At 43.8% G+C, this 14,243-nt stretch overlaps 2 protein-coding genes across 16 annotated transcripts in view; one reads left to right on the top strand and one right to left on the bottom strand.

Annotated features, from left to right (window-relative positions):
- Window positions 1–13,162, bottom strand: part of CUL2 (cullin 2) — a 105,904-nt gene extending 92,742 nt beyond the window's left edge. The window contains exon 1 of the mRNA XM_057731981.1: window positions 12,481–13,162. The gene's annotated coding sequence lies outside the window, so the exon portion shown is untranslated. The remainder of the gene's footprint in view (window positions 1–12,480) is intronic.
- A 280-nt stretch (window positions 13,163–13,442) lies between these two features.
- The window catches only part of CREM (cAMP responsive element modulator), a 68,251-nt gene continuing 67,450 nt past the window's right edge, over window positions 13,443–14,243 (top strand). For 4 of the 15 annotated variants that reach the window (XM_057731991.1, XM_057731999.1, XM_057731985.1 and 1 more), the window contains exon 1: window positions 13,452–13,729. The gene's annotated coding sequence lies outside the window, so the exon portion shown is untranslated. Of the gene's footprint in view, window positions 13,730–14,243 lie in introns of all 15 variants that reach the window. The other 11 variants (XM_057731994.1, XM_057731987.1, XM_057731993.1 and 8 more) reach the window with 7 other exon arrangements.

The following is a 14,243-nucleotide window of genomic DNA, read 5'->3' as shown; positions in this document are numbered from 1 at the left end:
TGTAATCTCTGAGATTACCTCGAATTTAGCACTTAGCATAGGTCATTGTAATTATTTAGGGGGAGCGGGGAGTTCATGAGATTGTGTGTTTGGAAAAGAACACTTTAGCCTCAGTATGGAGAGCTAAAGGGAGGCCAAAATGGATGCAGGCCGAACAGTTAAGAGGTTATTGCATCTGCCTAAGAGAGAACTGACTGGATAGTGGAGGGCAAGACAGGGAGAAATGGAAGATTTGGGAGGTAGGTAGATGGCTTTGACGTTGGAGTCGAAGAAGAAAGTTAACAAGGATGAGTTATAGTTTCCAGATTTGTGAACATATCGGTTATCAGTTGCTGTGCGACGAATTATCCCCACACCCAGTGACTTCAAAGAATATTTATTTTCTCACAGGTTCTGTGGGTCAGGCATTTCAGAGGCGTTGGCTGAGTGGTTCTTGCTCAGGGTTTCTCACGAGATTTCAGTCAAGAGATTGGCCTGGGCTCCAGTCATCTGCAGGGCTGACTGGCTGGAGGATCTGCTTCCGGGCTCACCTGCGGCGCTGTTGGCCAAAGGCCTTGGTCCCTCAGTGACTGCTGGGAGGAGGCCTCAGTTCCATGTGGTCCGTGTGGGCCTCTCCACGGGACTGCCTGAGTCTCCTTAGAAATTGCCAGTTGTCACGCAGGTAGTCAGTGTTTATTGAATCAATATTTAAAAAAAAAACGAAACTAAACATTTCAACCAGGCCGAATTATATATATTACTTGCACATCCTTCTTTCAGTCAATGACACACTGTGTCATCACTGCAGACCTACTATGTGTCAGGCAATGTTCTAGGTGCCAGGCACAGCATTCACAGGGTCCTGGCCTCAGTGAATTTACATGCCAGTGAGGAGAGGCAGATAATACCCAGGTAAACAAGCGAAAAAGATCATTTAATCTGGTAATTAATACTCGGGAAAATTAGAGTAAGGGAATAAAGTGATGGGGGTGATGGTTAGCTAAAGCAATCAGGAAAGGCCTCTTTGAACAGAGATCATTGCCAGTCACGCAACGAGCTACAGAACAAGACTTCCAGGCAGAGGGAACAGCAAATGAAAAAAGCCTGAAGAAGGGATGAGTTTGCTGTGTTGGTGGAATGGAAAGACAGCCAGTAGGACCAGAGCATAGTTAGCCAAGAGAAGAGTATTGCAGAAGGAAATTGAAAAGGAAGACAAAGACCAGGTCTTGTAGGACCTTGTCCACTACGGTAAGAAGTTTAGATTTCATTTTAACCACATGGGAAATCTTTGGAGGTTTTTAAGCATGGGTAACAATATGATTTGGTTCACCATATTTTGAAAGTTCACTGGGCTGTAGGAGGCTGTACTGGTTTTCCAGGGCTGCCACAACAAAAATACAATGGACTGGATTGCTGGACTTCCTAGGTGGTGCAGTGGGTAAGAATCCACCTGCCAATGCAGGGGACACGGGTTCGATCCCCGCCCCAGGGAGATACCACATGCCGCGGAGCAACTAAGCCTGTGCGCCACAACTATTGAGCCTGCGCTCTAGAGCCCGTGAGCCACAACTATTGAGCCCATGTGCTGCAACTACTGAAGCCCACGCGCCTAGAGCCCATGCTCTGCAACAAGAGAGGCCACCGCAATAAGAAGCCCACACAACACAATGAAGAGTAGCCCCCACTCACTGCAACTAGAGTAAGCTCGTGTGCAGCAACAAAGACCCAACACACCCAATAAAATAAATAAATAAATAAATTTATGAAAAAAAACCCCAAAAACATAAAACAGTGGACTGGATTGCCTTAAACAACAGAATTTGTTTTCTCACAGTTTTGGAGGCCAGAAGTCCAAGATCAAGGAACCAGTGGTGTTGGTTTCCTCTGAGGGCCATAAAAGGAGGATCTGTTCCAGGTCCTCTCCTTGGCTTGCAGGTGGCTTCCTGTCTTTTCACCTGTTCACCCCTCTGTGCACACATTCCTGGGATCTCTCCCTCTTCTTATATGAGAACACCACTCATATAGGATTAGGTCCACACAATAAGGGCATCATTTTAACTTAATCACCTCTTTAAAGACCTTATCTCCGAATATGATTACATTCGGAGGTACTGGGGATTGGGACGTTGACATATGAATCTGAGTGGGGAGACACAATTCAGTCGGTAACAGGGGGCAAGAATGGAAACAGAGAGACTGGTTAGGGTATTATTGCAATGTCTCAGCAAGAGATGCTAGTATCTTGGATTAGGGTTTTTAGCATAGAAGATAATAAGAAGTGTATGGATTAGGGAATTATTTTAGAGGTAGCACGAATGGGTTTGCCACTTCTAAGCAACAGAAAGAAAAGACGCTCACGACTCAAATTCAGAAGTCCCCAGATGAATCTATATACAGCCACTCTTGGGAACCAGTACTGAATTACAAGTTGTAGTGCCTGGGTGTGGGATGGCTGCATTTCCCAATCGTAGTTTTCTAGTCTCTATCACAAAATGTTACATTTTATTTTAGGAAAGTGAAGTATCCACATGATGGCACTATAATCTACAAAATAAGAGACTGTCAATTTATGAAGACCAAGAACTTGGTAAATTCTAGCTAAAGTACTTATTATTGATGGAGCATGCATAAAAATAAGGCATTTTATATGCAAAATAGTATGGATATCATTTCCCTTGTGTTTTACAGAGACACACTGGCTAATCTCTCATTTCAGGTGCATTTTTTACCTGGTTCATTTGATAACATGATCTTAGTCCTCATCTTTTTAGAAAACAGTTTTAATCATCTCCAGCACATAGCCCTGAACTGGATAATCAGAACAAAAGCAAAGTATTTAAGAGCCTAATATGAGGATGCAACTGTGTTGGGAGCTACTTAATGCATTACCCATAATATCATTTCTCCCTACTGTTGAATTTAAGGAATAATTAAGAAGTTATCAGGGAAACAATGTTGAATAAGACAGATGTCACCATGGAGTTTATATTCTGGCAGGGGAGATAGGCTTTAAATACATGCTGACATAATCACTTAATTAAAACTATGGTTACTGCTACAAAAGAGAAGTCTAAGTAAAATGAAAGCACCGTAGCTGGTTAAAGGGGCTACATCCAGTCTGCAAAGTAAAGGGCAGCTTCATTGAAGAAGACACTATGAGCTAAGCTCTTAGGATGAATAGAAATTAACTAGGCAAAAGAAAGGGAAAAGCATTACAGTCAGAGGGAATGGGCATGTGCAAAGGGCCTGCAATGGCCTGTTCCAGGAAATGAGAGCATGAAAAATCCATCCTATCTTGACTTTTATGAGGCAAGAGTTAGCTCAGGACATTTTACTACCAATTCATTAATCTCTGAATTTGAACATTATGTATGATTTATAGATGAACTATATTCTAACAGTTTGATGAAAAATTAACTGTTTAGAAGGAAAAATCTTTTTCCATGACAAAAATCATAGAAATAATGGTACCATGAAGCCTATTTAAGCCATAATGTAATATTGACTGTTCTCCTTGAAGTCTGTCCTCCATAAATAGTTTTTTTTAATTGATCTTTTACAAAATAACTGGCCTATTCTCTTCAAAATATCAAGGTTAAGAAAGAAAAGGTTGGACTTCCCTTGTGGCACACTGGTTAAGAATCCACCTGCTAATGCAGGGGACACAGGTTTGATTCCTGGCCTGGGAAGATCCCACATGCCACGGAGCAACTAAGCCAGTGTGCCACAACTACTGAGCCCATGTGCTGCAACTACTGAAGCCTGCACGCCTAGAGCCCATGCTCCGCAACAAGAGAAGCCACTGCAATGAGGAGCCTGTGCACCACAACGAAGAGTAGCCCCCACTTGCCGCAACTAGAGAAAGCCCACATACAGCAACACAGACCCAATGCAACAAATAAAAATAAATGAATGAATGAATGAGTGAATTTATTTGAAAAAAGAAAGAAAAGATTGAGGAACAGCTCCAGAATAAAAAGACATAAACAGATAAGTGCAATTCATGAATCCCCATATGGATGGGATCAGGGATGGAGAAGACAGCTATTGAGAATAATGTTGGGAAAATTGATACAATTTGAATATGAGCTGCAGATTAAGCCTGGGATACTGTGATAGGAGCGAGCCACCTATCTTGGGCACAGAATTTATTTTTTTTTATTTTTATTTTTTTTTTGGCACACGGGCTTAGTTGCTCCGCGGCATGTGGGATCTTCCTGGAGCTGGGATTGAACCCGTGACCTCTGCATTGTCAGGTGGATTCTTAACCACTGTGCCACCTAGGAAGCCCCAGCACAGAATTTATGATGGCACAAAAAATTCAGTAATCAAACTAAATAACATTTGAATGTAATATTTAAAAATAAAATTTAATGCAACAATCCATGATGAACAAAGTATCAAAATTTTAAATTACAAAATTATTTCTGATTTTTCCTTTTGCTGTAGGCTCCAGTATGACTAGGCATAAACACTGATGATATCAGTGTTAAATTACCTGATTTGGTCAACTGTTCCATGTTTCAGACAATACACTTTTAGGAAATATATAATGAAAAAAATTGAGGTAAAGGGTTAGGATATCTCTTGCTGTGGAAGGATTCAAAATGACCCTCAAAGATGTATGAAATTCCTAATTTCTAGAATATCTGAATACTACCTTATATGGTAAAAGATGTTATTAAGTTAAAGATCTAGAGAAAGAGGATATCCTGCCTTATCAGCATGGGTTCTAAATGCAATCATGTGTATCCTTATAAGAGAGATCCAGATAGAGTTTCAGGACCAAAGCAGCAGCAGCAGTGGGACTAAGGGCTGAAATTAGAACCATGTCACCACAAGGCAAGGAATGCTGGTGCCACCACAAGCTACAGGAAGCGATGGGTTCTCCTCTAGAACCTCTGTAGCAAAAGAAATACTGCTGAGACCTTGATTTTGACATCTACACTCCAGAACTGTGAGAGAATAAATTTCTGTTATTTTAAACTATCTAGCTGAGTTTTAAACTACTGGGTTGGCCAAAAAGTTTGTCCAGGTTTTTCTGTAAGATGTTATGCAAAAACCCGAGTGAACTTTTTGGCCATCCAATACTAAGTGGTAATTTCCTATGGCAACAGAAGAAAATAATACACTTAATCTTGAATGGCATTGGGGGTGGTGATAGATAGAAGATAGATACATAGATCATTGATAGATAAATCATTGATAGATAAATAATAGGAGAAAGAGTGGAGGAGAATGAGGAGGGGAGAGAATAAAACTGAAATGGGCGCAATGCAAACAACTGTTGAACCTGGGTAGAGAATATATGACATTTCCTTGAATTATTTGTACCATATCTGTATGTTTGAAACATCCAAATCAATTTACCAAGATCAATTGGAAAGCTTCTGATATATACTATTTTCCTTCTATAAATCATGAAATATGGATTTCTATATATTTTTAAATCTTACATTTGGTTTCATTTAGTTGTAATATTCTTAGTGGTATTTATGAGCATATCATTATGGTACTTCAAGAAGGGATAATTTACTCAAAAATAATACTTTTTTTCAGGGAGACTAGTTGCTCGCCTGGTGAGAGTAATTCACCATCAATGTCTCTCCCTTTTTTAAAAAAACTTATTTTTTTTTATTGAATGAAAGATTCTTTAAATTCTATAGTGCTTTACAGTTTTCAAAATTTCACACACATGATTTCATACAATCCTGCAATAACCCTTTTTAAAAAATCCCCAACTCCTATATTGCCCTGCCTCTCCATTAGTAACCACTAGTTTATTCTCTATATGTGTGATTCTTATTATATGATACTTCTGCATTATAAGTAATTAACAAATAGAAGAAAGTTAAAGTAGAAGTAATTTTGAAACATTTTGTATGCTGAAGATGGAGGATAGTTTAGTTAGAGAAACATTTAGGTCATCAGCTGAGGCTTTTGTGGAAATTCTCAACAGAACTTCTGTGCACATTAAAGAGATCTTTAGAGGTTGAGGGCATTGACTCTTTTTTAGCTTAATTTGACTTTAAAACTTGACATTTTCTTTTTCCTTGGTATAGTTGTATTACCACATCTACTCTTATGCCCCAGGGGCATGATTAGATATGTGTTCTGGCTTTCTATTTTTTTTTTTTTTTTTTGGCACACGAGCGGCATGTGGGATCTTCCTGGAGCTGGGATCGAACCCGTGACCTCTGCATTGGCAGGCGGATTCTTAACCACTGCGCCACCTAGGAAGCCCATCTGGCTTTCTAAATGAAATAGAATCAGAGAAGGTAAGGGAGAAAGGTGTTTTTGTTTTTCTCCTCTAGCAACTAAGTGGTAGTCAAAAAGAAAAGGAGAGAGAAAAAAAAAAAAAGGAGAAACTAAAGCGTGAGAGTGTGAGGAGGGGGTGTGGGCACAGATATGGGGGTGGGGGAATAACAGGAAGGCACAGGTGTGGGATGCAAGAGGAAGGCACAGATGTAGGGGTGTATGAGGAAGGCACAAGTGTGGAGGTATAAGAAAAAGGCACAGATGTGGGGTTTAAGAGGAAGGCACAGCCTGATGGAGGGAGAACACTGGAGCCCATGGTGGACCTAACCATAATGTAAGCACTCAAGGGCGGAATGGGAGTGTGGCAGGTATAAAAAAAATCTCTCCAATGAAGAAAGTCATAGAAGAAAAGGAAGGGATGGTGCTTTGTGAGGACTTAGAGGGGTGGGATAGGGAGGGTGGGAGGAAAGCTCAAGAGGGAGGGGATATGGGGATATATGTATACGCAGAGCTGATTCATTTTGTCGTACAACAGAAACTAACAACATTGTAAAGCAATTATACTCCAATAAAGATGTATTAAAAAAAAAAAGGAAGGGAGATCAGGTTATTTCCCCACCTGTCATGGGTGGTGTCAATCAAGGATATTGAATGATTTATGGCTTCCAGTGACTTGCCAGATAAACAAAGCCGACACCAGTGAAAGTGGTTTTAATCACCTATTTACTATAGCAATAAGGAAAAAGAGTCCAGCATGAACTGAACTCAATTCTAATTTGTAGAGAGGTGATTGGGCATTTTAAAGGCAGAATGGAAGAATGGGGGAGGGGGGCAAATGGGGCTCAGTAGAGTTCAGGGAAGTGATCAGTTGGGTTGGGTCATGTGGACCTGTTTGGGTGTGTTAAGTGGTGCTAATGGAAGCTCCTGGGGGTACAGGGTCTCGGTCTTGAGATGTCGCTGGAACAAGCTGTGAATTCTTCAGGCAGCTCTGAGTTTTCTCAGACAGGTACTCTAAGGGTGGCTGGGGTCATCCTAGGGGTGAGGCCTTGAGCTGTTAGAAATTAAGTTTGTGTTTTGTTCAAGTTTTTTTTTTTTTTTTTTAAGCTCTTTATTGGAATATAATTGCTTTACACTGTTGTGCCAGTTTTTGCTGTACAACAAAGTGAATCAGCTGCATTTATACATATATCCCCATATCCTCTCCCTCTCATCCTCCCTGTCCTGGCCCTCTAAGTCATTATCTATCATCGAGTTGATCTCCCTGTGTAATGCAGCAGCTTCCCACTAGCTATTTTACATTTGGTAGTGTATATATGTCAATGCCACTCTCTCACTTCTTCCCAACTTCCCTTTCACCCCCCCACTCTGTGTCCTCAAGTCCGTTCTCTACATCTGTATTTTTATTCTTGCCCTGTCACTGGGTTCATCAGTACCATTTTTTCAGAGTCCATATATATGAGTTAGCATATGGTATTTGTTTTTCTCTTTCTGGCTTCCTTTGCTCTGTATGACAGACTCTAAGTCCATCCACCTCACTACAAATAACTCAATTTCATTCCTTTTTATAGCTGAGTAATATTCCATTGTATATATGTGCCACATCTTCTGTATCCATTCATCTGTTGGTGAGCATTTAGGTTGCTTCCATGTCCTGGCTATTGTAAATAGTGCTGCAATGAACATTGTGGAACATGTTTCTTTTTGGATTATGGTTTTCTCAGGGTACACGCCCAGGAGTGGGATTGCTGGGCCATATGGTAGTTCTATTTTTAGTTTTTTAAGGAACCTCCATACTGTTCTCCATAGTGGCTGTATCAATTCACGTGCAAAAGGGTTCCCTTTTCTCTGCACCCTCTCCAGCATTTACTGTTTCTAGATTTTGTGATGATGGCCATTCTGACTGGTGTGAGGTGATACCTCATTGTGGCTTTGACTTGCATTTCTCTAATGATTAGTGATGTTGAGCATCTTTTCATGTGTTTGTTGGCCATCTGCATGTCTTCTTTGGAAAAATGTCTATTTAGGTCTTCTACCCATTTGTGGATTGGGTTATTTGCTTTTTTGGTATTAAGCTGCATGAGCTGCTTGTATGTTTTGGAGATTAATCCTTCGTCAGTTGGTTTGCTGGCAAATATTTTCTCCCATTCTGAGGGCTTGCTTGTCTTGTTTATGGTTTCTTTTGCTGTGCAAAAGCTTTTAAGTTTCATTAGGTCCCACTGGTTTATTTTTTATTTTATTTCCATTATTCTAAGAGGTGGGTCCAAAAGGATCTTGCTTTGATTTATGTCATAGAGTGTTCTACCTATGTTTTCCTCTAAGAGTTTTGTAGTGTCTGGCCTTACATGGCCTTTAATCCATTTTGAGTTTATTTTTGTGTATGGTGTTAGGAAGTGTTCTAATTTCATTCTTTTACATGTAGCTGTCCAATTTTCCCAGTGCCACTTACTGAAGAGGGTGTCATTTTTCCATTGTATATTCTTGCCTCCTTTGTCAAAGATAAGGTACCCATATGTGTGTCGGTTTATCTCTGGGCTCTCTATTCTGTTCCATTGATCTATATTTCTGTTTTTGTGCCAGTACCATACTGTCTTGATCACTGTAGCCTTGTAGTAGTTTGAAGTCAGGGAGCCTGATTCCTCCAGCTCTGTCTTTCCTTCTCAAGTTGCTCAAGTTTTTATAGGCCAAGGTAGAGACCTAGTGGAGAAGAGCGCTCAGAGGAGCCTGGCTAGAGTTTGGTCAAGATGAGAATCTTTGTTGGACTCAAGGGTGGTGAGATCTGGCAGTGTGCTGCTGGCTAGTCTTATGGATCACATTTTCACAGGTTGTAAGTTCAAAATGTAAGAAGTACATGTAATCGGGGGCTGAACTTTACTAGATGATTTCTGAATGTCTTTACTACCTCTTCTACTATTTCATGAATATGATATAAACAGACTGTATAAAGTAATAATGATAACTAATATTTATTAAGCATTTACAATGTGATTTGTATTATACTAAAGCCTTTACATTATTTGTTAATTTATTCTTCACAAATACCTTTTGGGGTCAGTATTATGATCTCTCGTCTATAGCTAAAGGAAAGTAGGCTGGGAGAAGGGCCATGGTCACAGAGCAAAAATGTGGCACAGAGCTCTTTTCCAGTATGAAACAGATTAACAGTGACAATCTCTCCTCCTCATACCTGGCTTCTTTCTTGCTCTAGTTCTTAAGGACTTGAAGGGGGCTGGATATACATATAAACAGCCTTCTACCCTCTTACCTTTTCCCTCCTATTCTCTCCTCTCCTCCACCTGTAATCCTCTCTGCAACAATCCAACTTGGGATCCTAGACTACCTGATCCCAAGTTATAGCACTGACTCCTCTTCTCCTGTGTTAACCTAGTCTTCTGTTCCCTCTTTTTGGTCTGATCAATTACCTGTCTCACACCAATTCAGTGTGATGCTTTCTAACAGCTCTTGATATGTGCTTCCAGTTTGGCTCACCTTGACTGCTCCTGAGTTTTGACAGCTGCCACATCAATGTAATAGGATTTAGTCTTCAGAATTTAGTCCCTGGCCAAGCAGTTGTTGGAGTGAGCTCTCTAGAGTCACTGTTTTATTTTAATCCTCTTGTAAAATTGGGCTTGATTCTTGTAAAGGGTCTTATATAACAGTCATTGGATTTAATTCTGGGGCTAGTTTCAAATTTCTTTTAAGTAATTAAAATGATAAAGTACTTAAAAAGCAGTTCATATGCTCTATTAATTATTACTGATGTCTCTACCATGCTGGTGTTCCTCTAGCATCTTAAAAATACAGAAATAAAAGAAATACTAATTACTACCATTATTCTACCAAAACATATTCAGGAAAAAGAGAACCAAGTCTCTGCATTAATTCTATCAAATCCTACCCTGCAATTTCCAGGGCTGAACAGAGGTCAATTTTAGCCAAGCTTCAGGGAATTCCCTGGCGATTCAGTGGTTAGGACTCTGCACTTCCACTGCAGGGGGCATGGGTTTGATCCCTGGTCTGAGAACTTAAAAGATCCTGCATGCCTCATAGCACGGCCAAAAAAATTTAAAAAAAAAATTTTTTTTTTAGCCAAGCTTCATAGCTTTCCAGTCCTTACCATTCTCTCTGACAATAGCTTCAATATAATTCTGTGTGGAAACAGTAAATCTGGCAGGCAACTGAATTTGTCGTCAATTAAAAACCTGTAGAAAAATTTTGAAAGTAGATTTTCGTTGTAAGTTTATTATTTTAAAAATGAGACATGATAGTCTAATGAGTATAAATAATCTCATAGTTTTAAAGAATTCAGTGGCCTGAGTTTGTATTATAACATTTATCCTTTAACTACTGTTCTAAATATTCTGCTGAGTTCAGAGCACGTTCGCTTTGGAAGTTTAAGTTTACCAAACTCAAAAAACCAAGTATACACACACACACACACACACACACACACACACAGACACACACATAGACACAGACACAGACACACACACACACACGTAAAAGGATATTTTCTATGCTGGAACTGAGAACTGTTAACTTTCTAGTACAGTGAAACATTTCTTGCCAAACATCAAATTTGAGAATCATGGGTCAAGTATCTATTACATGGACTTTTTTTTACTGTTCTCAAACATTCAAACTGGGCACACTGTATTTGTTAGTCTTAAATCCTAAAGCCTGAATAGAAAGGGACTGTGTAAATTAGTTTTATAATTCTATTCTGCAGTAAATTAGTAAAACAAACACAGTAGGAGGTTGTACATACATATAGGAGTGAAATATTGGTAGTATAGGGAAAAGAGTAAAAAAAAAAGTTTGAAAACAAGAAATTGCCATTGCTTTGATTCTTTTGGCCTGATATGAATTCCTATTCTGTGACAGAGATAATTGTTGTGGATACAATTCCCCTTCAAGTGATCTATGAAAATCAGATTTGAATATAGCTGGGATTTAGCCCAGGTCCTACTCAGTGCAAATTATGAAGACACTACAGTGGCTGATCACATAAAATGAGAATATAACCATGCTCCTCTTCTTTATTCCTGATATCTCATTTTAGATTTTACTATACTCTTGAAGTATAAATATGAGAAACTGAAAAATCAGTTACTGGCATTTCTAATCAAATAATTGAATTCTTCACAAGGGATGACCCTGAGAGGCAGGTGATCTGTCTCAGGAGCTCAAGCTTCTTCTGGAATCCTTCACTGTGTGCTGGCAGAATAATGTCCTTCCCCCGCCCCCCCCAAGATGTCCACATCCTAATCCCTGTGAACTGTGAACATGCTAGGTTACATGGTAAAGGGGAAATAAGGTTGCTAATCACCTCATCTGGAGATGGGGAGATTATCCTTGATTCTCAAGGTGGACCCACTATAATCACAAGGGTTCTTATAAGTGGAAGAGAGAGGTAAGAGAAAGAACCAGGAAGCTGTTGCTGGCTTTAAAGAGAGAGGAAAAGGGCTGCAAGCCAAGGAAGGTGGGTGGCCTCTAGAAGCTGGAAAAGGCAAGGAAATCGACTCTTCCCTGGAGCCAACCCCTTGATTTTAGCCCACAGAACTTTTAAATAATAAATTTGTGTTTTAAGCCACTACGTTTGTGTGAATCTGTCCTAGCAGCAGCAGGAAACTGCGCGTACCTTTCCTGCTATCTCCTGCCCTCTCTCTTCAGACCCCAGGTACTCTGTCTCCTGTTCTCGGGAAGAATACTCTTCCCCTGCTCTCAAGGATTTGGTATGACATTTACATCTTAGTATACGTTGATTTAGCACTCGTATTTGCATTTTAAGCCCTTTGTCTGATTGATTCTATCTATAAAGAGTATCTGTTCTTCCTTTGTTAAAGAAATTTACTAATAAGTAGGGGGAGAACAATGTTTTGGGAAGGAGAGTGATCACAACTTCCCCTAAATTACTCGAAGCTAAAAATCTATTCATCCAGCACATGGTCAACCGTGACCAAAAGGAATGTTAAGCTTTTTCAGGTTTAGCAATCTGGTCTTATTTCCTTCTCTTTCCATCTAATGACTCCTTTTCCTCCTGAGCTAAAATGAGCTGTATTGATTACTTAACGAATAAATACTCTGCGCCAGCCTTCCCTGAGCACACACAGAAAAAGGACTTGGTTAATTTTTAAATGTAACTTTATGAGTTTGGTAAGGTCTCCTATCAAGAAATTCATGTTTATAGGGGGGAAGGAGGAATTTCAAAACTCTGCCAACGTGGAAAGGAGGACGTGAACTTACCAGTTTTTATCCTCTTATCTCTGCTAGTGCGCGTCACAGCTGGTAGTTCGGATTGGCCATAACCTAGCACTGCACATTCAGGATTTCCCCCTGCTGGGGTAACTCCACCGCGATTCTAGTGTTTCACAAAGCTGCCCTTCTCCGCCTGCACTACGTGGATTACGCTTTTCTTTTCTGCACTCGTCAGCTTTTCAAGCAGTGTCCCTGACGGCGGTGCTCGGCGTGACCCACTCCCGCGAACCTGAGGCCGGGCGTGGGGTCACCGTCATAACCGGGTTCCTGGTGCACAACCGGTGACCGTTTTACCGGCCGGAACCACCCCTCTTACTGGAGAGCCCCAAGTTTCCAGCTGGACGAAAACGAAACTCTCCTCTCTTCCAGGCGGGGGCTTCTGCTTGTCACCGAAGAGCCTTCCTCTCCTTCGTCACATCACCAAGTGGGGACCCCGCTGCGTCTCCGCGACACTGACGCGCAGACGCGGTCGCCGGGGGGCGGCAGCGGGAGGAGCCTCCAGGGCTCACGGCCGGCGGCGTCGCGCTGGGGTCCGCAGGACGCGCTCGCGGGCCTCGGCTAGCAGTTGAGGACGCCCCCACGTGAAGCGATTCCCAAGAGAGACACAGCCGCAACCTCTACCAGCTGTTTCCAACTGACTGGCGTCTGGGGGCAGGCGCCGCGGGGCAACTTCCGGTATCCCCGCCCGCCCCTCCCTCAGGCCCCGCCCCCGACGCGCGCTTCCTCCCCGCCAAGCCTACTTCCTCCTCCCGGCCCCGCCCCGCCCCGCCCCGCCCCTGGCCCCTCCTCCCCCGTTCTCAGACCCCACTCCTTCTCCTCCCCCACTACCAGGGCCCGCCCCCAGCCCAACCTCAGGCTCCGCCCCTAGCCCCTCCCCCGACTCCGTTCCATTCAATTGTTGGATTGTCGGCAGCGCACTCCCTCTGGCGGCCGGCAGGGGGCGGGGTTCGCGCGTGGATTCCCCCGGCGTCCCCACGGCAGGGGCAGGCGCGGCGCGGAGCTGGGCGGGCGCGGGCGCGGGCGCTGGTGGGCGAGCGGGCGGGCGGACTCGAGGCCGCGGGAGGGAGGGAGGCTGCGACGCTGCGTTGGGTCGCGCTCGGCTGAGAGGCGGCGGTGGCCGCATCAGCGCTGACGTGGAGCGACGTGGGCCGGCGCCGGTCCCGGTGGGGCTCGTCGTCCCACCTCCTCGCGTCCGTAAACTGTGACGAGGCCCGCTACGTAAATCGCTTCGCGGCCGGTAAGTGGTGAGCCAGCCGGCGGGGCCCGCGGAGCCCGAGGCGGCGGCGCCGGAGCGGGGGGCGGGGCGGAGCGGGTAGCCCGGGCCGCCCTCTGCCGTTTGCCCCGCGCACCGGGCGGGCGCTTCCCGAGGGGCGGCCGCTCCGGCTCCGGGCGAGAGGAGGCCGCCGAGGGCCGCTGCGCGGGCGGCCGCCGCGGCCCCGTCAGCTGCCCTCACTCGCCCGAGCTGCCGCCCCCGGGTCCTCGCGGCCGGAGACCCAGCGAGAGGGGCGCGCCGCCCGCGTCTCCCGCGTCTCCCGCGTCCCCTTTGCGCCGGGACCAGCCCGCCCGGCGAGACCCCCGGAGCCCGGGCGCGAACTGAGAGGGACGCGCGTCCTCGGACGTCTGCCCCGCCGTCCCCCCGGGACCCCGGACCCGGTCCCGAGCGTGAGCCGGGAAGCGGCGGCCGGCCGGCGCGGGGCTGAGCGATGCTGACCCGCGGGACCAGCCCCGGTCCACACCGGAGGCCCTGTAAC

This window comes from Hippopotamus amphibius, chromosome 4, assembly GCF_030028045.1.
Source record: "Hippopotamus amphibius kiboko isolate mHipAmp2 chromosome 4, mHipAmp2.hap2, whole genome shotgun sequence".
NCBI classification, from domain to species: Eukaryota; Metazoa; Chordata; class Mammalia; order Artiodactyla; family Hippopotamidae; genus Hippopotamus; species Hippopotamus amphibius.
This window is presented reverse-complemented; position numbering and strand designations above follow the sequence as displayed.